This window comes from Lagopus muta, chromosome 12 (assembly GCF_023343835.1).
Source record: "Lagopus muta isolate bLagMut1 chromosome 12, bLagMut1 primary, whole genome shotgun sequence".
In the NCBI taxonomy this organism is placed as follows: Eukaryota; Metazoa; Chordata; class Aves; order Galliformes; family Phasianidae; genus Lagopus; species Lagopus muta.
The window spans coordinates 7,447,239-7,471,706 of record NC_064444.1 but is presented as its reverse complement, the minus strand read 5'-3'; the positions used below and the strand labels follow the sequence as shown (position 1 = coordinate 7,471,706).

General features: G+C 33.9%; 1 long non-coding RNA gene across 6 annotated transcripts in view; it reads right to left on the bottom strand.

Annotated features, from left to right (window-relative positions):
• Positions 1-24,468, bottom strand: part of LOC125699193 (uncharacterized) — a 263,892-nt gene that overhangs the window by 7,365 nt on the left and 232,059 nt on the right. Inside the window, exons 1-4 of one of the 6 annotated variants that reach the window (XR_007379475.1) lie at positions 12,788-12,899; positions 11,689-11,832; positions 10,656-10,791; positions 6,886-7,061 (exon numbers count right to left, since the gene is read on the bottom strand). This is a non-coding gene — a long non-coding RNA (uncharacterized LOC125699193). Of the gene's footprint in view, positions 1-6,885; positions 7,062-10,655; positions 10,792-11,688; positions 12,264-12,787; positions 13,280-14,246; positions 14,419-24,468 lie in introns of those variants that run through there. The other 5 variants (XR_007379474.1, XR_007379477.1, XR_007379478.1 and 2 more) reach the window with 5 other exon arrangements.

Below are 24,468 nucleotides of genomic sequence, written 5' to 3'. Positions count from 1 at the left end.
GGAGGCAACTTATTGCCATGTCAATCTTATTTTTTTCCCCACTTTTCTCAGCACCCCTTTGCTGTTGCACCAAACACACCTTGCAAACAGCAGAGGAGAACCCTCATATTGATAGTACAGCATGTTTTATGTTCTATAGTATAACTTACAAACTAGTAAAAAAAAATCCAAAACATAAGACAAAAAAAACAAACAAAGAGTATACAAACATTAGAACCCAGGTGTAAATCAGAAACAAAAAGAAGCTTATTTTGGGATACCTGAACACACCAGTAATGTTACTACTAGAAGCGTTATTTATGTTGTTTCTTCACACTTGTTACTATCTATAAAAGAACATGGCAACGTATAAAGCCACCAGAAGTTGTAGCTCATGAGCTTCTCATCTCTCATGTAAACTTAGACTGAAACGTTCCTCGCTCCCTTTTAAGATCAGGCACACAGTAAGTCCTCCCGTTGGAGTCTTTTCTCTAAGTGTCAAGTCTCCTAAGCACTCTTCTCAATTCTCATTTTAACAGTGAAAATTTAAAATAAAATACTTAGCTGGGTCTGAGGGAGCAGTTAGTAAGCACAGCATTGGAAGAAAAAAAGCAGATTAACTGTATTGCTTTCAGAGATGTTATCCTAACAGATCTGTAGAATTTACAAATAACTTTCCAAGCCAGTAACAATAAAGAATTATTGAAATCAAGAACATAACCTCACTACTCTCTGAACTGCTTTGTTGAATAAGAGATACGTATTGAAGATGGTTCACTATTATTTTCAAATGCTAAAATGAAAATGAAACAAAAACAAGAGATTGCAACAAGGACTACTTCAGTTTCATATGACTACAAAAGCATCTATATTATACACCTTAATAAAAGAACAAAGTAGAACTGTGTTGTTAAGCACACAATATTATGCGAGTTTGGTCTATCTTTTGGCCAAAACACGAACCCTGAAAAGGTCATCCTTTTCAACCATTCCCCACAAAATTAGCAGGGAAGAAAAGAGAAGAACAGTAAGCAAGAAGGAAGTAGAATTCTCGGCAATCCATTTATGGACTATTGAAAAGGTCACAATATAGTATGTTATTCTAATTCCTTGAGTATATGCAGCTTTAAAATTCCAGCATCTCACTGAAGAGAGTAATGAGAAAATAAGAGAAATACAAATTTATTGTTTTGACAGTGATTGTAATGAGAACATGAAATAACATGCTTCAAGGGAATCTGTCTTCAAGCGATATACACAATGATGTAAGTAAAAATAATATATGTAGGCAACTGTATAGACAAATAGATACCACAGATCTTAATATATCAAAAGCAATGTTGCAGAAGTGCTTCCCTTTTAATTCTAGCTTGTAACATGAAATATAATTTAATAAAAATATCTCTAAAAAAACACTTAAGTTCTAGGTCATGCCTCAGACTCATTTGTGACATTCTCACAGAACCCACCATCACATAATTTTTGTAGAGATCAACACTTAAATTACATGATGTTCAACTGTTTTTATTTTTCAACTTTTTTTTCAACTGATTTTATTTGAAATCCTCTCTGTCTTTGGAGATTTGAGTATATCTGTAACAAATCATGTCTTGAAGAATCTTCCACTTCAGAAGTCTTAGAAGACTGAAATATTGAAATAACGATCTCTCAAAATGGCCTTCACAGGAAGATTGCAGGCATCATGAGTTTGGTCAAAATTAGCTTCCCTATGGCTTCATGTGAATAAGTTTATTATCTAGATGATGTTAACAATGTCTACTCATAATGTTAGAGAAATTCCATAGACAAGTTCATAAAATTTTAACTGATATACTGCTAAGAGACAAGTAGTGAACTGCCTGCTTAGTCCCACCTAAGAGAGAAAACTTTTATCTTAACATAAACAGTATTGCAATCACATATCAGAAGGAGAGTTAAATGAAAAAGTTATTGGAACTTAAATTCAGTAACTGGCTCCTAGCTTCGTACAAATGCACATCTCGCAGAAGCATTTAGCTAGCATCATTGCTAGCTAAAAAGATTCTTAATCAAAACTCTTAAAACTTTTACCTTTAGTAAATTGATCAGAAAAATTACACAGCTAACAAGTTCAGATGATTTAAGTAATAAGTGTCTTATTCATAGTTTTCATGATTATATTTATTTTCTGAGAAGGTGACACCTACAAGCACCCAAGCTATAACCTACTGAAACTTCATTTCTTACCTCTTTATCTTTTTTATTTCCATAGATAATTTCTGATCTCTCTTTAGAATCCTTTTTATGTACTTGATATCTGACATTCCAAATGTGAGCTAATATGATTAAATATTTGTAGACACTACATTCCTATCTCTATTTAAATTATAATTTTCCATCTGATTCTCATCTTTCTTCACTACAACTCAGAAACCCATATTTCACCTTCATTCTCAGTATTTACCTAAAATTGCTATTCATGCAAAAATTCCTGAACCATGCCCTCTCTTCACTTGCTCAAATCGTAATAACAGCCAAATCTGAATAGACATGTAAAAAAAACACATCTTGCATCTTTGTAATCATTCAAAGACTACTAAGGTACTCCACACTATGAAAACTGCGAGGGATGATCATTTATTGAGATAAAGAACCACCATCTTTGAAACATGAATAAAAGGATGGCGAAGATTTTTGTCTGTCATGGAAATATTGCTAAATCTCTTCCACCATCATGAAGTAATGCATTAATGGACACGTGCAAGGAAGATTTTCCAATTTCTCTCTGCATTACATATGTCTTCAGTATCATTAGTCCTTGAATGAATATTTAAGTTTGAAACAAAAGACTTCCTCATGGTTTTAACCTTGAAGTTATTAATTATCATTGTGCTGAAGGATATGCCTCTGAGAAACCAGTTCAGAGGAACTTTTGAGTTAAACGTGTTAGAAAAAAAACTGGTAAAGGAAAGCTATTGTAGAAAAAAAATCTTCTCCTTCACATGTTCTATGGAGTAAGGAACACGTGGAAGTAAAGGAATGCTTGTAAGTATGCCTGAGACAATTCAAAGAAAGGAGAGTACGAGAACACAAGCTCCTTTCCGTCATTTAACATTTGACTAGGCCAAGGCCTTACTCCATCCAAAGTTCTTTATTGAAGTTACTCTTTAAGTCTAAGCCTAGACAATAAGAATCAACACTGAAAGAATTAAGGATCTAAGTACACTCTGCACAGCTGAGTGATAAGCAGTTTAAGCTACTTCTCATATGCTCCGTTACCAGATTTGCTTTTGAAAAAGTTTATGTTGATTTATCATTTTTTTTCAAAGCCTAAATTACATTCATTTCCATGGTAATTAACAATCCTTCTGACTTCTATTTAAACAATACATAATAACCTCTGCATCATTCATTCCTGAAAGCTGAGAAGTCTCTTATTCTGTCACTGAAGCTTGGCCAATTCCACGTACTATAAAAGAATTCTACACCTTCAACAATGTTTAGTTTTCAAGGAGGAGAGCCTACAACGTCATGTTGGTCTTTGTCTTTAGATCCCTGCAAAATGATGCGTTTTGGTGCAAGCATGGCACCTTCTCCTTTTCCTACACATAGGAGTTAAGTTTCTGTTCATAGTACAAACTTTTACATCCAAACATATGCTCTTCTACTCAGTTCTTATGTTTTTTTTTTTTTTTTTTTTTTTTTTTACTTGAAAAGATTTATTAGCTAGTACCTAATATTCGAAAATAGGAGAAACTCTTGCCACTTAAAAATTTTCATTTTTGTGTTTTGGCAGAAATAATGTTAACTGTGATGAACCTCAGTTGAACAATGCTATTCTTGTCAAAATTGTAAGAACATAGAAGACACTATGCTATAAATATTTCTCCGGACTTCTAAAGAAAGCATTGGATGTAAACACAGACTTTCTACACATCACCAAGCACATCGCATTTTTTAAGTATTGAGATCACCGTCACACCCACATTTCCCATTGAGCTCAGAATATGATGCTTAAATGTTTGGACATCAGTGATTAGCAGAAGTTTCTTTAGTCATTTAATTAAGTTGTCCTTCTTACTCCCATCCCCCTCTAATCTGACCAGCAGACAAGAACCATCTATCCTGATAGTCATTTAATCATCATCCTTTTTTTTTTTTTTTTTAAATTGTAAAATGTTAACTACTGCAGACTAGCTTCCCCCCCCCATTTTAAGTTTTGTCAAGACTAATTACACCAAAGCATTGAATATATTTGGTGCACATTCCCTTGACTTTATTGGTACACCTCTAAAAAATTTTGGTATGCTTATAAGACATCTCAGTTTTGGCTGACAAAAATAGCAGAATTATTACAAAAATGAATGGTCTTAAGAGGATTTTCTGCAAAACAAGTAAATTTATTCACTGAAAGATTAGTATACATGTGTACACTCCCTCCCTACCTCCCAAGGACACTCATGTACTGTTGGTAAGTCTGATATTCCAAGCCCAAGGACTCTTACAGGTTTCACTGGGAGCTACAACAAGGAAAACTGTTTCTGCTCCCAGGTATAACATGAGATTTTGGTATAACATGAGATTATAACATGCCATATTCTGATTTATTTTTTACTTCCTGCAGTGGCATAGATGTATTTTCCAACGCTTTTGTTAAAGAAGAGCTTACCATGAACTCCAGATCTAAACCTTAAAGTTTCAGATCTCAATTATTTTTGTTTAAACTGGATTAGTGTACAGAATATCATGAAAGCACTACAGATTGATTTGGCCATGGACTGCCTCCCAGACCAGCCTCTCCTTGTAGAGTTATAGAACAATCCCATGCACAAATAAAATAGCTAGCACTCACTTTTCTCCCTCATGTGGGAATCCTTAATATAAGCTCATTGCTTCTTCATAGGATGGCACATTAAGATGTTTGTTTTATTTCACACCTCCAGAAATACAATAGCAATGATGAATACAGAGGACAAAGGCCTTCTTGGATAATTCTCCAAACCTGAAGGCTATAGCTCCTTGCTGTCATGCAAAGACATTGTGTAAAATCTACGGCAGATAAGACGCATGCAAAAGTAATTCATGTGTATGACTGCTAAAACAAACTAGAATCTATAGTCACCATTAATAATGACAGCCACCACATGGAGCTGCCTTAGGCATCTCCTTTACAAAGGTCAGTCATAAAGCACATTCCAATTCACTGCATTTTACTTTTACTATTGCCTTCTAGCACAAATCCAATTACTTCTATTTTGTAAGTCAGTATCTTCATCAGCAACACACAGCAGAAAACAAAACATACTTAGGTGACACTTTCATAGCTTTAGGCAGATCTGATTAATGAGGCACAGCTGAAAGCAACTTTTTTTCTGCACGTCAAGAAGATTTCCCAAGTAGTGCAAAGTTCCTTTCTAATGTTGTTAATTAACATTTTAACCACCACCATGAACGCTGAAATCTAATGCACTTCTTAAGCTGCACTAGCCATCCATCCATGTCCTATTATCCCTGTATATATAATTACATATGATTTGATATTAACAGCCACAGATTCATCTAAATAGATTGGAAATGCAGCTCTTGCTACAGTACCAGCTACCTAGAAACATGCCCATTGACTTCACTGAGGCAAGTAACAGAAACATGTCTGTTTTAAACACAACTTCTTAACTTAAAAACATGATATTTGAGAACAGTTGAAATTTTAATCAATACTGAAAACATTGATTTATATTGAAAACATTTCTTCTTGCTAGCAAAATCCCTCTCACACACAGTCATAAAAAATTAAAACATCTATCGGTGTAAACAAGTTGTTAAACAAAGCTTCAGTTAAATAACAGGCAAGAAAAATCTTTCCAAGCACATTGAAATTACTGTCAATATTTAAAAGCTCTAATGCCAGTAAGTAACATCCTGTAGTTTTCTTTATCCCTGCCTATGCAGTATCAGATTAAAAGAAATATACCTGTTAATAGGTCTTGTTAACATGCTTGCTTTATAGTAAAACATTCATATAAGGTCTCTGAGAATAAAAACCAATCTGGATGGCAAAAGCAATAATAACAAGAATGATAGCTCTAAGGGAGCCCTAACAGCACCTCCTGCTGAGTCAACATTAAGATCATTTACAGCTCTTTGCACGTAGAGGTAGACAACTAAGACAATCAGTCACAACGCACAAAACTTATGCTTTAAGTTACATGACCAAACAACCTCTGTGCTTAAAAGATCAACTGCTTTTCCACAAAAGCAGAAAATAAAGACCTATTAAAGTAAACATACTATATAAGCACTTACACCAGCAAGTACTGTTTTGCATTATTTTCTTCAGTTCTTTGAGTTACTTATTTACATAAGCTGATGAACAATGAGAATTATGAACCCCAATTCCCATAACCTGTCATTAGATAATAAAAAAAAAAAACAAACTTTTTCCCATGCAATTTGGAGGAATACTGGTTAACTTCAATTTCAAAGTGTAATGGAAATAAACCATGCCTTGGTTAATCAATTTCTTCTTCTCTAACTTCAGACTTTTTCAGTCAAACTGAACAACTTTCAATTAATATATTTGTTTCTTGACCCTAGTCTTCTCCCAAGACCAGAACTACCAGTTGCAAACAGTACTCTTGAATTGCGAGCACTTTTCAAGCCAAGACAAATGACTAAGTAATAATAATGAGTCAGTAATGAATAACTACTGCCACATAGCATTATGTTAAAGTTTAGTAGACAGAATATTATTCCCAAAATACAGTGCTACTGAACTGTATTCCCCCCACCCCCCAAATTAGTGGGTTTTTGTTTTTTTAAGCAAGAAACATTTTAAGATGATGTAAGGATAGGCAGCAGCAAACATAGTTGCTACAAACCCAAGAAAGATAGTGGTTATAATCCAGAAATAAGGAAGGAATCACTCACCCCATTCCAAGGATCAAGCACCAAACACTCCAAAGGAGATGATTTCGAAGTAGAAAGTTTTCCCAGCTGCCAGCCATTATATGCGGTTAGGAGGAATTGCTTCCACCTGTGTTCCCAGAGCTGGCTACACCCTTTCACCAGGTGCTCCATCAGTGGTTCCAGCTGTGACCTAACAACTCCCATAGAGATGAAAAGGTCAAATTACCCAGGAAAGCATTTGTGCACTAACAAGTACTGACTTGCTCATATAGTACAGTTTCACTATTTTCTTGCAATCCTGACTTTAAACTCAGCCATATCACTCTTGTTAAAGCTCAAACATTATGTGTAGACCAAGACACTGCACCATTCATTAATTATATATTATCACATTCTCACATTCCCTTGGACAAATTACAAGGTTTTTTTTTTTTTTTTTTTTTTTTTTTTTTTTTTTTTTTTTAGGATGGGAGCTTTAAAAACAGGTCTGAATTTCAATAGAAGTAGAAATCAGAAAACAACTGAGATAAGCACTGCAAAGATTTTCATTAAAATATCTTAGAATGACCAATTGTTTTGCAACTTCGGGAAATCAAGAGACACCCTCATGTAGAAAATAAGAAGTGCTAGGAAAACAAATATTTCCAATAGTATCTTGAAAAAGAAACAAAATATTCTCTCAAGTTTAAGTGACATGTTCTGAAACAGTATTATCTTCATATATTTTTGAGCAACATAGAGAATTTGAAGATTTATTTTATGAATAGTATTAATTAAATTACATGATGCAACAATTTCAAAGCCTGTTTATAAAACTTCCTCCACAAGAAATATTTTTGAAAAAGCATAACACAAACTTCAGCATAAGTGTCTATTAACATCACCACCAAATAATGTATTTTCCCTTGGAAGATGTTGTTACAGTAAGTGTACTTCATCAATAATGTACCATGAGAAATCTAGTGAGTCTTGGTTTATATTTTAAGTCTCATTTATTATTGGCAAGATCTGGGAGAAAAAAAAAAATACTTGGAACTGCATACAGCTACACCTAAAATAGATTTTACATTTATTCATATGACACAGCTTGTTTCACATATAAGATGATACAGGTTGTTGTTTTTATATCCAAGAACAGTTCAGAATTACTGGTTTTTAAGAATAAAATATGCCAAATATCCGTCACAATATATCAAAGGCATAGCTTGAGCAGTCTTTAGTTTTAGTGCTTCTATAAACAAACTGCAATTATAAAATAATTTACCTATATCTTAAAATTCTGATTTAATTTTCATTTCATTGTACGTGATGCAAAAAAGTGAAGATTCAGACTTTTCTAGAACATGAAACACCTGCAAGGTACTTCTCAATTTCACAAGTACACTGTCTGATATTTTTGTTTGATATAATTATAGCTTGTGGCAGTTCTTAACTATTTCTGTTCATTAGAAAGTAAGATTTAATTTTATTCACCCATCAAGAAGCACACATTTTATTTGAATCAATTATATTCAATATATCAAGTCTGAACTACCATTCTTCTCATTAGAGCAGAGATGACCAATGCGTTTGAGAATATTTTCTTCTTGTATGCTGTACTGCAACGGAAAGCAGCGCAACAACAGTATAGTAGTAAACTCCTAGGCTACAGCAAGTAAGAATATGGTCAAATACAGCAGCTATGGAAACAGAAACAAAGGAAATAATTTCCTTACCCTTGGAAGGCCTCGGGTACACAGGGATCACCAGTGAGATACCCTTGCCTCCACTGCCAACCCTTAAATGAGGGCTGGGAACAAGTGCATCCTGGCTCTATCCCTTCTGGTTGCTCAGGTTCGTTGCATGCACCTGAGCTTCCCTGGGTTGGCCCTGCCCTCCCACCAGGTGTTCAATCACTGCTTCAAGCTGTGACTTAGCATTTGCTAAGTCTACATATGCTAAAGATATCTTGTTCAATTTAACATTATAAAGTTGGTGAACTGCCAGCTACAAGCTTACACTGTGCTATTTTGCCTTTCCTTTTTTTCCAGAAGACAGATATACCTATCCTATTTTGCTCCTGATACTCAGTAACCATATTTCTAGCCAAACCTTTTTTTTGAAGCAAATTGCCTGTTTAAAATGCAGAAAAAGATTTTCATTCAGATATTGCCAATGCAGAAATAGCAAGAATTAGACTCTGTTCCACATCTAAAGCACCTGTTCTGTCTCTGCATTTAGAAAAAAATATTCAGAGACTTTACATCATTATCCATGTATGTCAGACACATATCATTTACCTCATTGTACATTTTATGTTAAAGGCACTGGGTCTGGCTATTGAGAGTCAACATAGAATCAAGCTTATCTAGCATTTGTTCTAGTATTGCATTCAAGACAAAATGAAAGCAGGTGTTTCAAGGAAAAGCACTACATATCCTGGATATGGGGTGAGCACGGTGTAATTTGTTCTCTGCAGTTCATTTGTGATACCAATTACCTGTTTTACTGTAGAGGTTATATGTTATAGAAAATATTTTGGAAGACTTTTCAAACATTACATTTCTGTACAAATTTTAAGCTCTCTCCCATTCAGTTCTCCTGAGAAGCACTGATTTTTTGTTTACTATTGAGTACACAACTCAGAGCTACATCTAAGGATTAATTAATGTTCATCCCAAGCTACAACAGTGTTACAATATCAGAAAGTAATGCCAATTAACTTACATTCATTAGAAATAAATAAAATCTGCACAAATAAATTTAAAATAAATCCCCATAAAATTTTTGTTGCTGCTAACACTGTTTATACCAAGTTCAGTAATTTCATAGAAAAAAGGTGCTAGGTAATGTGTAATTATATTCTATGCATCTGTAGTTGATGCTCAAAATCGTGGTAGTTTGTTATACTGCATTTTTGCTTTGTATGTAATACAATTCAATGGAACAATTGAAATTAAAAATGTATATGCAATCCTTAAGTACTCAAAAGAGAGTCTTAACTAAAACAAATCATAGTGCTGAAAATTTAAAGAGTTGCAATTACAGTGCCTTATTACTACTTACATAATCCAAGGTTGTGAAATAGAACTACTGCAATCATTTTTAGACAGGCACAGAAAAGTCTAATGAGTGTTTTGAGGATGTAAAATCATGAGCAGTCATTAGGACTTTCATTTTTTTAACCCAACAACACGTTTTTAAGTTCAGACATCAGTTCTTCCATTTAAGTACCTATGCTTATTATACCTGGAGACTGCTGGTTCAGGCCTCCTTTAATTTGGTTCACATCTTGCCCTCCCATTCCTGCAAAACCTCTGCAGAATTGTAGAATATCAGCTCACTGATCAATACTACACACAAGCTAGCTTCCATTCTGAAACTTTCTATTCCCAGTTCTGCTCTTCCTGTGCTCTTATTGCAACGCAGGTAGGTCAGCCTGCCAGAGGGCCAGGGTAACTTTGGACTAGAAGAGCAATATACCTTTACTTTTGAGAGATTTTAGCTTTCACATAAAGCTAGTTTCACAGGCAGGTAAAATAGAAAAGTTAAGTACTATAAACTATCAAAACACTACAGCTGGAATTTAACTGTTGTGATATCACATCCATGGCTCAGTTAGTCTTCTCAACTGTTTTAAAAATCAAAACCAAGAAATACATACTTTATATAGCATGAATCATATAATCCTGAAGTATCTTAGAGGAAGATTAGAGTAAGATGAATCATGCTGTAGAAGTCCCTATATTTTAGCTGTAAAGGCAGCATAAAAGACTATTTCAAATAACAACTATTTCTCAAATGATACCTACTTCATGAACATCTTCAGTTGCATGAGATTATCCCAGTTCCAAAAATCCAAGCCTTCTTGTGATCCAGATTAATAATTTTCACTTTTAAAGAAAGGCACTGACTCCATAGCAATTTCAAGACTAAAGCACTTCACAGCTGTACAAAAGAGCAGATTTGTAGATTTGCATATTTCATCAAATGTTTTTTGACAGGCATAAAAATATTAACAGCATTTAGGATTTTTTTTTCCTGATGGTGACAAATTAATATTGTAAATTTATAAAGCAATAGTAATAACAGCAAAAAGATAATGTTTCTTAACTAGAAAAAAAAAAAAGCAAATAAACAGAAAACCTATTACGAAAACAAACAAACGCAATACCAATCAGCATTACCCAGATTGTGATATTGTTTGAACATGGAGGAACACAACATACCATCATACGTATTTCAAGTGTCTATTACTTCCTCGTGCACAGAATGTGACCTCTAAAAGTCAACATAGAGTAGCTGAAAGACCCTTTGTTAAGGAATATTCCAGGTTACTTAAATCTGATATAAAATCACTACTTTTTTTTTTTTTTTTTTTTTGGAAGCTATTCCATAAGTATCTCAGTAAGACACATGTGAAAAGTTATTGCAAAGGAAAGTTTGTCTTTTTATAGCATTGTCATCAAAATTTACTGGTACGTTAAAAATTCTAATTTGACAATAAGTTTTCTGCCTTTTTTACAGCATGTGATATACTATACAAATTACATTCATGGAGGATCTAGAAACACAATAATTAACAACTTGAAGATCTTCTAAATGCCAAAGCTATTTCATCGGCTGACCAAGAACATTAAAAAGTCATGAATTATATTGGAGAACATAATCCCCAAGATTAAATTATTCTTGAAGTAAAGATTAAAACAATTTACAAGCTTATATCTAGTGCAAAAAAAACAGTCATGGAAAAAAAGAGCAAGAAAAAAAAAAGATAACACAAGTAGCCATAATAAAAATAAGAATATACTTCAGCACAATAATAAAACAGTTTCTGATACATACCTCCTTCATAGGCTGACATATAAATTCAATATCAAAGCACTAGTAGAGCTTTTTTTAAAATGCAAGAAACTGGAATCTAAAGTTTGGCTTTTTTAATCTTTTCAAAGAAGATTTTCACTGACTCCTCATGTTAGGTGTTTATGCCTTGCCAAAAACAAACAAAAAACTCCCACAAAGAAAACAAATAATAATAATAAAGAGGAGCTGCATGCTCACCCTCCTGGAACAACCATTGAGTTCACTAGACAAATACAATAGTAGCAGACTAAAGCAGCTAGTTATTATTGTCAATTAACTGGTCTGTCAATTAGATGGGCAATAATTCAATCAGAAAATACTTGAAGTACTCCAAAAAAGAAGAATGTAAAGAGGTAAGACTGTACAAGGAACGAAAACTAGACTGCATTCGTTTTCTGCACATATCTCATTATTGTCTTCCTCCAGGTACTTCTTTTTCTTATTTGACTTTAACAAATCACTTCAGCTTGTTAGTAGATGCTCACATGAATAAAAACCTCTGCTTCTATTCAAGCATTACTTGAGCAATGACAAGTATTTACTGCTATAAAACTGCATGAACTACTTACAAGTGAAATTTGAGTTTCAAAGTTGATTACAGTTTACTTTTATCTCCTTATTAGTGGACAAATCAAGACAATCACATTAAAAATAAAACGATTTCATTGTTAGGCTAGTTGATCTTTCTTAAGGAAATAAAATAATACAGAAATTAACAATATTATGAGTGACAGTCTTAAAATACAAGTACAAAATAAACTACAACTTGCCTAGAAGGAAGAACTATTTTTTTTTGCTTACTCACACTTAGTTTGATTGAAAAATAAAAGTTACCAGAACTACAAATTTTTTGCTAGCTTTTATATCATTATTGAAGCTACAATAAAAGCTGAAAATACTCTAGCAAACAAAATGTTCATTTGCTCATTATACTACACCTTCACACAGCTGATACACAATGGCTACCCAAGAAGCAAGTCATCACAGAGAAAAAAAATTCACATACTCTTTCCCTATCTACAGAAGTGAATTTAGCTTAGCCCTCATTGTGTAGGATGCTAAAGGCATTCCTGAGCTATACCTGATTAATCTTCCTTGCACACAAGAAAGGAAGCTCCCAAAAAACATTCCTATGAAACAAGCATCTTTACAAACATTTTTATCACATTTTTAAACAGAGCACAGACTCCTACCAGCTGAACAGAAAGGATCCTCTGTTCTGAGAACACCTGTGTGATTTCTTATTAATTATTCATCACCTGGGAGCAAATATGGCCTCTGCCTCCTCAAATAACAAATGCTGAAATTGTGATAACATATGGCTGCTTGTTTCTCCTAAGGAATCATGCATATATAGAAAGATTGCCCGTCTCTGAGGTTATTTATTTTGTTCAGTCTGAAGAGGGGAGGCCTCATGGCAGCCTGCATCTCCTCACAGGGAATTTGGGCTGGTGCTGAGCTCTGCTCTCAGGTGACAGCAACAGGGCCGAATGGAATTGCATGGAGCAGTGTCAGGGTACAGCACCAAGCCTGCTGGAATTCAGTAAGCATTTGGATAACACCATTAAAAATATACTTTAGTTTTTAGGTAATCCTCTCTGAAACAGGAGTGAGACTTAAAGATTCATGTGGGCTCCTTCCACACTCTATTACCCTTCACCTACCTCAGAAGGAAATTTTAAAAAAGTTTTCCTCATCTTTCCCTCCCCTTTATTTTAAAACCCCAAACAAAAAAGGTATAATGAAATTTACAGTTACCATTACAGAATTTGTCACCCTCCTTTCCACTTTTTTGAACAGGAAAGACTAAAATCTATGCTAGTGAGCTGGCTCATGAAATCATATCACACCCATCTGAGGTGGAAAACTGATCATTCATCTGGAGAGCAAAGCAGACAGCTGGGCTGGGAACAACCCCAGCCATCCAATTTCAGCCTTTTTTGGCATCTGATTTTAATCTGCTTCTGCATATTTTTCCAATGCCTTAGATGAACACATTATGGCCTCAGTAACTTTGGAATGATTCTCTCCCTTCAAAATAAAAAGCAGGGAGAGAAGGGAAACACTAATGGAAAACTTTTTATATCCTGCTGCATATTATAAATATTTCAAGTACTGGCTATGCTAGAAAGAATTCTCCATCTTTCAAAAATAAATTCACATACAGCTGTCCACTGCACATGTTGTTATTGTGTCCATTTGGGGTGGACCTTGCAATACATCTTTTTTGATTTCCACACAGCAGCAAGAAGTGGACAACTTTCTCCTTGGTTCCAGGAAGTACAGGAAACGAAATCCTGTTTGAATACTGTAGAGAATATAATTCTGTCTTCTGCTGCTTCTATCTCTAGAGCTGCACTTAATTTTGCCTTTTCTCTATGGATTCTATAGTGCACAAATACTGTGTATTCCAAGCAGGGACTTTTCTTGTTTAAGAGTCACAGCAACTCTCTGAGGTTGGTCAAAATTTTGTTCTTCTATCAGTCTTTGTTTCCTTTCTCCCACCTTCACTAATATAATAAATGTCAGAAAATTTTTACCTTCAGCTATATTGAAGAGAAGGAAAATCAGCAGCCATTGGGTTTATCTACGTTGATGTCCATTTCCACACTATATTTTCCATGCTCTGCAGACCACAGTGCTGTGAGAATGATATTGTTTCTCCTCCCACACTAGCGTTTGTAGCCATGATCACCAGAATAGGTACCACAGCTGTATAGAAAGCAAAGTAGATCAGCATTCTCTCACTACTGGTGACAACTGAAAGAATAATTATCTTAATATGTCCACTGTCAGAAACAAGCACACTCTGTAATAACTGTATGCATATAGTCTTGAAAAACATTTATAATTCACATAAGAAAACTTATGTTATGCTCTACAAGTTCATTTATTCATCAGAGGCATGTACGTGTATATTCTACTTTTGACTTCTTAGTTCAAAGCTGCAATTACTTAGACATATACCTACAAATTATCACAATTCAATAACAACTTCTGAATGAACAAATGTTACAAATTAAGCACAAAATGATAAATTGTGTTTTGCGTGGAAAACAGCAGAGTAGTAAGGTAAAAAGTCCTGAAATCTTAAAGATTATGTTTCCAGAATGAAAGCTATTTTGGATCTTTGATAGAAAATGTAAAAAGGGATTTAGAACAGCATGGTAGCAGGTAAGACAGCTAACAAGGTGTATTGAAGAGAACTGAATGTCTGCCAGACAGGAAAATTAAAACTCTTCAGTTCTGTTATTGCAACAATTAAAAGAGTTTTGAAAAGAGATGATTGTGAATTATTTTCCCTGATCCCTGAATGTATTCATTTCCCTCAAAGAGGCAACAGCCCAACAGTGTTTCACTGCTCTGACCTGTACTGAGCTCACTGTATAAGTCAAACTGCATGTCCATTGGGCATCGTGGCACTGGACCACTTTAGTAAAAATAATAAGGATCTGTGACTAGTTCAGTTATGCAGCACCAAGTCTTTCAGCAATGAGAGAGAGTTACAGGAACACTCAACAGAGGTGTGAATGCCTGACAATTTCCTGGGCTTAAATGTCAGAAAGAAGATCAGCATTTACCATGGTATGTGCACGAAGTACACGCACCCTGAATTTTGTTGTAGTAGCTGAAATATGTACAGGTATGCTAATTTAGACACTCTCCTCTGAAAGTTACCACTATACAGGACAGTTTGTATCATAAAATTTTCAGAAAGAAATTCAAGAAAGCTTAGAATAAACAGTCAAAATGAAATTTGCTTTCTGTTTATACACTGGTTACAGAATTTTGTTCATAGTACATTGTGCATTTTTTCCTACTGTCTCTGCAAATATTTGTCACTAAGTACAGCAGTTCATTCATTTTCATTATATTCAGACCTCCAATCATCACCACACCTATCTAATCTGATTAACATAAAGTAATAAATGTCATGGCCATTGAACATGAGTAAATGCCATAACAGATGAACAGCATTACTTGACAAATAAGCATATTTAAGAAAAAGAAATTAATCCATTCTTCTTTTCTACGATAAGCTTTTTAATATGTCATGTTCAAATACTCACTGTACAAAACAAGAAGGGATAAATGATCCATATGATATCTAAGAAACTCCATTCAGAACTTCTTATAATACAACAGTCTTAAAATTACACATAAAAATAGTTATATAAAGCACACAGAATCATAGAATTGTAGAATATCCCAAGTTGGAAGGGAACCACAAGTAATTTGTTGACGCTTGATGAACGCCTACGAAGACCAAACAGGGTGGTGACTATGTTGCAAAACAGAGCTTTGTAGCTGAGAATTTGTAATAGTTTCCATGGAAATAAATAGGAGGCATTACTTTTTGAGGGACATACATATAAATAGATGTATTTGGAACAAACTGGTGTCAGATGAACAAAGCTGTATGCTATATGTACGTACTAGCATAACTCTTGTTCTAACTAAAGAAGGAAAAAAAAATCCCACTGATCTATCCAGACTACCTGAGAACAATGTACAAAATAGATACACATAAAGAATATTCCTGTATGTGATTTCAAAAGAGCATTAAAATTTTGAATCATATTACAAAACTAATGGCATAACACTGAAAATGCTTACTACTGATGATGATGGAATGTTAAGCAGTGCTGTAAAACTGGACAATGAAAACACTTTTGTATTATTAACTTTATCTGAATGAAATTAATTCATTGGATAATTGCCATCTTTTCATACACTTTAGCTGAAAGACGCCCTCAAATGACCAGCTGTCTATTTGAAATCTTCCTATGTTTGCTGAAACACAGTCATAGATTAAAAAACACAAACAAAAACACAAACAAACACAACAAAAACTCCGACCTGCACAACCGAACTAAGGTCAATACAGCATACAAGACTTAAGCTCCAGCACCAGATAACAGACTCAAATTCTGTTATATACACATTTTAACTGACCCGGAACAAGAATCAAAATTCTGTTCTGCACAGCTGATGCAATGTAATATTCTTTTACTACCAAGAAATATGTGTGAATGCAAAAAGTACTAGATGACTTATTAATATTGTTCCTTTAACATTTAGACTTTTATGAGGACATCCAGAATTTTCAATAGAAGTATAATAAAAAGTTTTATATTTGGCATATTGCAGAACAGCAAATGTAATAGGCTAACCTTAAGCAAAGATGAAGGGTGCTGATATTCCAATTTCAACTGCTCAGACCTCCTACTATTGTTACTGGCAAATATTAACTCTCAGGGAGGATGCAGCTTAACAGATCTCTTTTTTTTTTTTTCTTCTTTCCAATTGAAAACCTTTTGCCAAAGGGTATTTCAGGTTTTGACTATTCAGGTGACTATCCATGGTCAAGTAATGCTCAAATTCAATGAATTCAGCAAAAACGGTGTTTTTATGATCACTTCAATTATTAAGATTGACTATATGCCATTGCTAGACACACAGCACTGTTAGAATGTTTAATGTTTGGAATGACATAAGAATGGGACCAGCAGAAGTGAGTGCCAAAATCACACCCTGACAGCTAAGAAGTTAATCCAGATAGATTTCTCTCCTCTCCTCTCCTCTCCTCTCCTCTCCTCTCCTCTCCTCTCCTCTCCTCTCCTCTCTTCTTCCTTTTTTTTTTTTTTTTTCTTTCTAGAATGTGTATCCACCAAAAAACTTCTCTAATTTGTGAAGCATCTCGGCTTTTACTAAAATAAGTAGCCTTTCTTACAGCCGTGGGTCTGGGGCCAAGCTCTATTTAAGTTAATAAGTTCTTTTTAAACAATCTTGATAAAAATATAGATAAAAATGACTGTTACTGCTAATTTAACATGTATATCAGTGTTTAGCAAGAAAAAAAAAAAAAAGGGGAAAATGCAGAGAAAAAAACACAACACTGAATTTTATTTATGAGTGAATATAAGGTGAAAGAAAAACAACCCTGCAGCTTTTGGATTATGCTGTTATTCTATATTAAGCAAATCAAGACCTAAAATGAAAAAAAAAATAGAAGAAACAACCTCTCTGATGGCTGACATAGGTAAGCTACCATATACTGTGAATATAAATATATGATTATCCTCTGTTCACATTTTCTCAGTTTTCAGTTTTGGAGAATTTTTATTATTATTATTATTTTATATGAATAGAACAACTAATTAATGAAACTGGCTCCAAGTCTGGGCAAATTCTGTTCATTCACAAAATAAATTGGTATAAAATATGAATATGACTCTCATAATTCAGATAATCTCAACATGTCACACACAGAAAAGCAGTTTCTCCCTGCTGTGACATAAGTAAATACGGAAAAGCTTATAAGAAAGCTCTACCATTAAATCTTGTTTTAACTTTCCACTTTCAGTCTCAGATTTGGCAATTGGTTGCAATAGCAGGTGGATCTCAATGACCTATTACTGATTTCAGCAGCTGTGCAATATGGATCTGGTTCACAGATCATGGTCGGATCTGGACTCAGAGCAAATATTTCACTTTACTCTCCATTTTGGCAAATTAAAATGTAAGAAGAAAACCATGCATTTCTGTTAGTGAGCAGTAGCTACAGAATCTGTTCAGTACTTTACCACCACTCATTAAAATTGTCTATGTTCTCTTGCAAAGACTGAATACATACTTGAACTCAGTTTCTGCGCAAGAAAAATCAAGATATATTTGCAATGTGTAAAGCAACAATAAAAAACATTTACATAAAGCATTAGTTAATGATTTAAATAAATAATGAGGCTATAATAAAATTGTTAAATCTTTCTAAGAGGTACTTAGCTTTGGAGCTGTACAAATCTGCAGCATTTAGTAAAGACGACAGGGAACGAGAAAACAATATAAACACTGAGAAGAGCACTGGATGCTCATTAATTCACTTCAGCTGCATACTGTGAATTATGATACGTGACAGAATATTTTAACTTGATTTTCCTCTAACTTAACTGATATTCTCTTACAATCCTACTCAAGAACGTTTATGTAAAATGAAGGTGTTCTAAGCTTTCTCACATTGCCAAGGTGAACAAAGAGTATTCATGCCTCTGTAAATCCATAGACTGTCACCGAAAATAACAGAAAATAAAGTATTTTATAACCAGAATTTTAAGAAAGAGAAATAGAATCACAGTCCTTTATGCTCAGTGCAGAGCATAGACACAGACAACAATACAGAATGCTGAAGACTGCATTTCTGTCCCAGGAGTAGTAGTTTGTTTCATGATTATTTATGCGTGCAAAATGCCAGCTCATAAACTGCTATTTTCCTAAATATTACATTTTATAAGCAATAGATTCCAGTAGTTGACACTAAATAATATTGACCCCTTGACCTCCTATAAACATCAATGGAAAAATTTCCAGCGCCTCTGCTGTGAAATTCCTCGGCACTATCCAAGCATGAAGGATGGCTCATCTAAATAACAAAGCTATTGACCTTGAGAGTAGCTAGGCATTTTCACTGCACACTTAATATAGAATGTAATCTATATGGTTACTCTAATATTGCCCCATAGCCTTTTATGTATACTTCTGCTACACATTATTATTGTTTTTAATTTGGAGCATCCAATATAGTCAAAAATTCATATATCTTTTATTGCTCCCACTAATTGGCCTATGACTCCAGTGGGGACTGGTGATGAATGGAAGGAAAGAATTAACAGCAGGAGGTTATATGGTACAGGGCACTTGTGCTCTATTATATCACTATCATGTTATTCTCATGAGCACAACACCAGCAGGGTTTTAAACCCAAGAAGCATATTCTTTCATAATCAGTTTATGTCTATGACAATACAATATTACACTTAATTTAACTGTATGCAACATTCTTAAAAGGGCTACAAAAAAAGAATAACCGTGCTTCAAATATAATTATTTTATATAAAGCATTCTTAGAGAGACTGAATAACCTTTTTTTTTTTTTTTTTTTTTTTTTTTTTAAATTCAGTGAACAGTTTGTGTCATCCAACTTGACGAGCTGCAAAGATCCACTGGAAAACTTCAGTGAACTTCTCTTCCTTTGAGGATTATTTTCTGGTGGCTGATAGCATAGAAGCCTTATACTCACAAAGACACATTTTCAGACAGCAACTTGTATTTTGGGATCTGTGAACTGATGGATGTAGTTATTTGTTCTAATAATATAGGCTCACTGAGCAAACAAAATCCAGGAACAGTCTAAATGCTATTTACAGCCACTAAATGTAAATACAGTGTGGTTAAATACCTGTTGGGATCAACAGAGACTTTAATAAATGTAGCAACATATTAAAAATATATCATAACTAAAGCAAGAATAAAAAATATATTAAAAACTGCAATTTTGTTCATGTTTCTGCTATTCAGTAGTTGTTAGGGATGAGAATGAAATTACTCTGTGCAAGACAGTATTCTTAGGAAATAGTGGAAAATGCAGTATAATGACATATTTTTACATTCTATAGTCTTCAAATAGGGACGGTTCTCATAAATTTGTTTGACCATGACAAAATTCATCCGACAGATCAGAGAATGTTATTAGATTTACTATTATAAATAGTTTTGACCCCGGATAGAAACAGAAATGCAGTTTAGGTTCCCAGTGCCCTGAATACCAGAGAACAAGTTCATCTGTATAATAAAATTTTGATGAATTATGAAAAAGATTTTTATGATTTGTGGAGAAAACAGTAGATTCAGTATTGATCTCACCACTGTGGACTGACACAATTTTTTGCAGTCTTTCCCTTTTCTCAGTTAGCTTTTATTTTACTGCATTTCACCCCCTCTTCCCATCTGCAACTGTCCTATTTCATTCCATCCTGTCTTCCTTCACACTGAAATTCCTCTCAGTTTTATAAAATTTAAACTTGTCATGTTTGTTTTTTTTTGTTTGTTTGTTTTTGTTTGTTTTTGGTTTTTTTTCCATTATGCACTGCTATAGAATTTGCAGAATTTGCTTGGTCCTGATTATCACTATTTGTAGTGTGAAAAGGTCTAAAACTCATTGCTTGTTTAGAGTGAGGCTTTATTTAAAGTTTATTGGCCTCAGGATGTTGGTGTTCTCACCAGACATTATTTGTTGGCAAGTATTGTGTCACAAACTGACATACTAATAAGCTTATTTCCAACCAGATAAGCACGTTACTTCCCTCTCGCCCCAATTTTAGGATGATTTGTTGACTACTTTGAATATTCTGTGGTTGTTTCTGATCATCCTTTGAAGGGTTTTTAAATGTACAGTCACAGCTCTGTATAACAAAAAAAGACAAAGTTTTTGGTAAGGATCAGATCCAGGTAAGGTCTGCCAATCATTTAACTTTTGTGCAATATCTGACATAGAGTAATGAATCAGTCTTTCATTTCACCCCATGTAATGATAAGATGTCATCAATAACCAGATGTAGTATTTTATCAACTCTATCTAGTGAAAGTAAATTGATTTTGAACTGCAGGATACCAAGACTTAAAAGGCAATAAAGCTTAAAGCTTTTGCAGGTTTGTAAATGGGTTGCAAAGTGATCTCAGGGCAACAGCAGGGTGCAAAGACTGGACAAGGGCAAAGTGTGTCTCTGAAAAAACCTTCTTCCCTTAGGTGCAAAGAGTATACCTATCAAAAAACCACCAGCTAAAAAAAGAAAACATTTAGGAACTCAATTCAAATTCAGTAAAAAGACTGAACAGTGCATTTCCTAGTATTGTCAAGATATTAATGGATTATTATGTAGTGATTATTACAGTTACATAAGAATACAGTATATTATAAAGATGCAAGTCTTTCCAGTAAAACTGAAGTCTCCCTTTTCTCTAACCAGTCACCCGCTTTATTCAAGTCATGATAATTTGGCAAATAATGCAAATACATTCAATTATAAAAAAGGGAAACAATCTTAATGCTTTTGATATGCACACCAAACTAATTAGCTGCTGTAGAAGGACTTTGCATGCTTACTTCCTGTTTAATAAAAAACTGACAGAGCGGTCATTAGCATCTTAGGATATACTCAGATTAATATGCAAAACATGTAAAAATTAACATAATAATTATGTTGAACAGAATACAAAATGTTTAGATGAATTTAACTCATTAAATAAATCCATCTTTACATTACCAGACTAACACAGACAGTTGAAATATTTTCCATTATTATATTATTATATTATTATTATATACTATTATATAATAATAGTATATATAATTATTTATATATAATATATAAATATATATATCATGTAATTAATATATAAGTATACATAATTAATAATTATATATATATTACATATATATATACATTATGTAATTATCATGTAAATATTTTCCATTATGTAATAAACACAAATAAATTAAACGCATCTTGGATTTGTCCTCATGTAGCCTTCAGTTACGAAGATAAATGTGACTGTGATGATCAACTCAAGTAAGGAACTAGTTGTCAAAAAAAGAGAAATTTCAAAAAGAGAATTTTTTTCTTTTTTTTCCCCACAGTGCTTTTGGCAATTCCCAAATCCTCCCACAGGGAATAAAGAGGGAGAAGGTGAATGTAACCTCATAGAAAGCATGAGGATTAAATGACAGAAATTTAGGGTATTCTGAAGGGAAAAAAAACAAAACAAAACAAAACAAAAAACCTAAAAACTAAAAACAAATCAAAACAACAACAAAAAAAGAACAGAAGAAGGTTATGCAACATGGCACCAAAAAGCTTTCACAGAATGCTTGGAACATTTCCAGAATTTTCCCTGTATTGAAAGTGTTGGACTACAAAAGAGAAAGGTTCATCTGTTTTTCTAAGGAGGGGCACATAGACCTATCAGTGTGCCCTTGGGGTTCTTACATAGTTAATTTGATTTAAATCTAAAGAAACATTACCTCATTAATGTCTGTTCATTTATGTTATTCAAACATGCTATTTTCTCTCAAAATAAATTAAAACACATTTAAGTATGATTAAGATTGTGCAGGTAAAAATCAAAGTTTAAGATCTAACCATAGCTTTTCATCAGCACTGAGGATTCACTTTTCTAACAGCAAGAAAAGCACAGAGGAAAATAAAAAGAATATATATACACTGCAAATTCAATGGCAATTTTAGCTTTTTTTTTTAGCAATTGTATTTGGTTTTCTTTGAATAAGAAGTAAGGAATAAGGATGTGGAAATACCTGTGAAAATTCACAAGTAGCTTCCTTTGCTTGTAGTATTGTCTATGGATTTTATGTAAGGATTTTTATGGGGCATGCAGTTTCACCCAGAACCAAGATCAGCCTTCACATCAGGCATTCTTGTTCTGCCCAGACTGCAGGTAAAAAATGATATGCAATAGTATTGTTTTTTTGTTTTTTTTAAATAAAGCTTAGCAGTTTCGCATTGCACTGAAGAATTTTTAACTTACGCCTTCTTACAAAACTTTTTCCTGAAACGTTACTCAACTTCTTTAGTTTCAGTCTCAGAAATCATCCCAGAAGCATGAAAAGAGAGATCACAATGAGATCAAAGTGGCTCATTGGAAGGAAAAGTATAGCTAGATAAATGCACACTGGAACTATTTTTAGTTTCTCCACATATAGGCCATACCTACTAATTGATAAGCAGATTGTTTTTATCTTTTGGTGAAAACCTGCTTTCAGGGATAATCTTTCAGACTGTTCCTCCTAACTTTCCAAATATCTGTTTCACAGAAAAAATTTGCTCTGCAGCCACTGCACAGCATGACTTTGTGTGTACTGTTGACCAGAGTTTCGAGGTGAAGCTACCTAAATCTTCAAGTATTAGTACACCAAAGAAAACTTCACTTTCTGAGTCTTCAACTTAAAAAAGAAACCCTTTAGCTTTTTACTATAATACAAACACAAGAGCAACCAGAGACGCCAAAAAGAAGAAACGGGTTTCATGCATCAACTTCCCCTATCTGTATTGAACTTACGGACTTTCAATTCCAGCCTTCATTTTGTTCCACTCAAAGACTAAGAACAAAAGCAAACACTGTGCAGTTTAGCTGCCTTTCCCCTGGAAAATCATTTTACCTCCTCTTCCACTCCCTATTTTCTGATGTCAGTGTTCCAGCCCCATAGTGTGATCCATAAAGCCTTTGCTGCAGCAAGCATGTTCACGACTCCCTGGAGAGAAGAAACAATCCACTCCTACTTATGCCTGATTTTTCCTAAAGAAAAGTCATAAAATCATGGAGGGGAAAAAATAAAAGAGAAAAGACACACCAAAAAAAAAAGCTATGAAATCCCCTGATGAGCATCTTCAGTGACACTTCCAGAAAAGCATTTTGAAAATTTGAAATAATAGTAAATCATGACACTTTCAAATATTCTGATTTTTATGAAGTGACTCATGGCGTATTCTATTTAATATATTCCAATATGGATAAGTTACAATAAAAGTTTAATACAGTTGTAAATGTGGTCTGCTGGTCCTGGATCAAAAAATCTCTCTACTGGTCTTGATGTCAAGATGTTCCTACTAGCTGCATATTTCATGATTTTAAAGCAGTCTTTTTCCTTCATACACTCTGCATACTACTTTCCTTCATACTACTCTGCATGGCCAGCATCAATTTCTTAAGTTTCCTTTCAAGAGTTTTCAAGTATTTTGTTAAATCTATTTTTAGGTAGGTAGATGATTTACGACTAATAATGGCCTACACAAAGAGAACAAAATTTCTATTTGAACCATGTAGGGTGGTGCATAGCATCCATGCGGTCTCTTCCAAACCAAGCCATTCTGTGATTCTATGATAACAGAAGTGCCTATATTGAGCATTTGA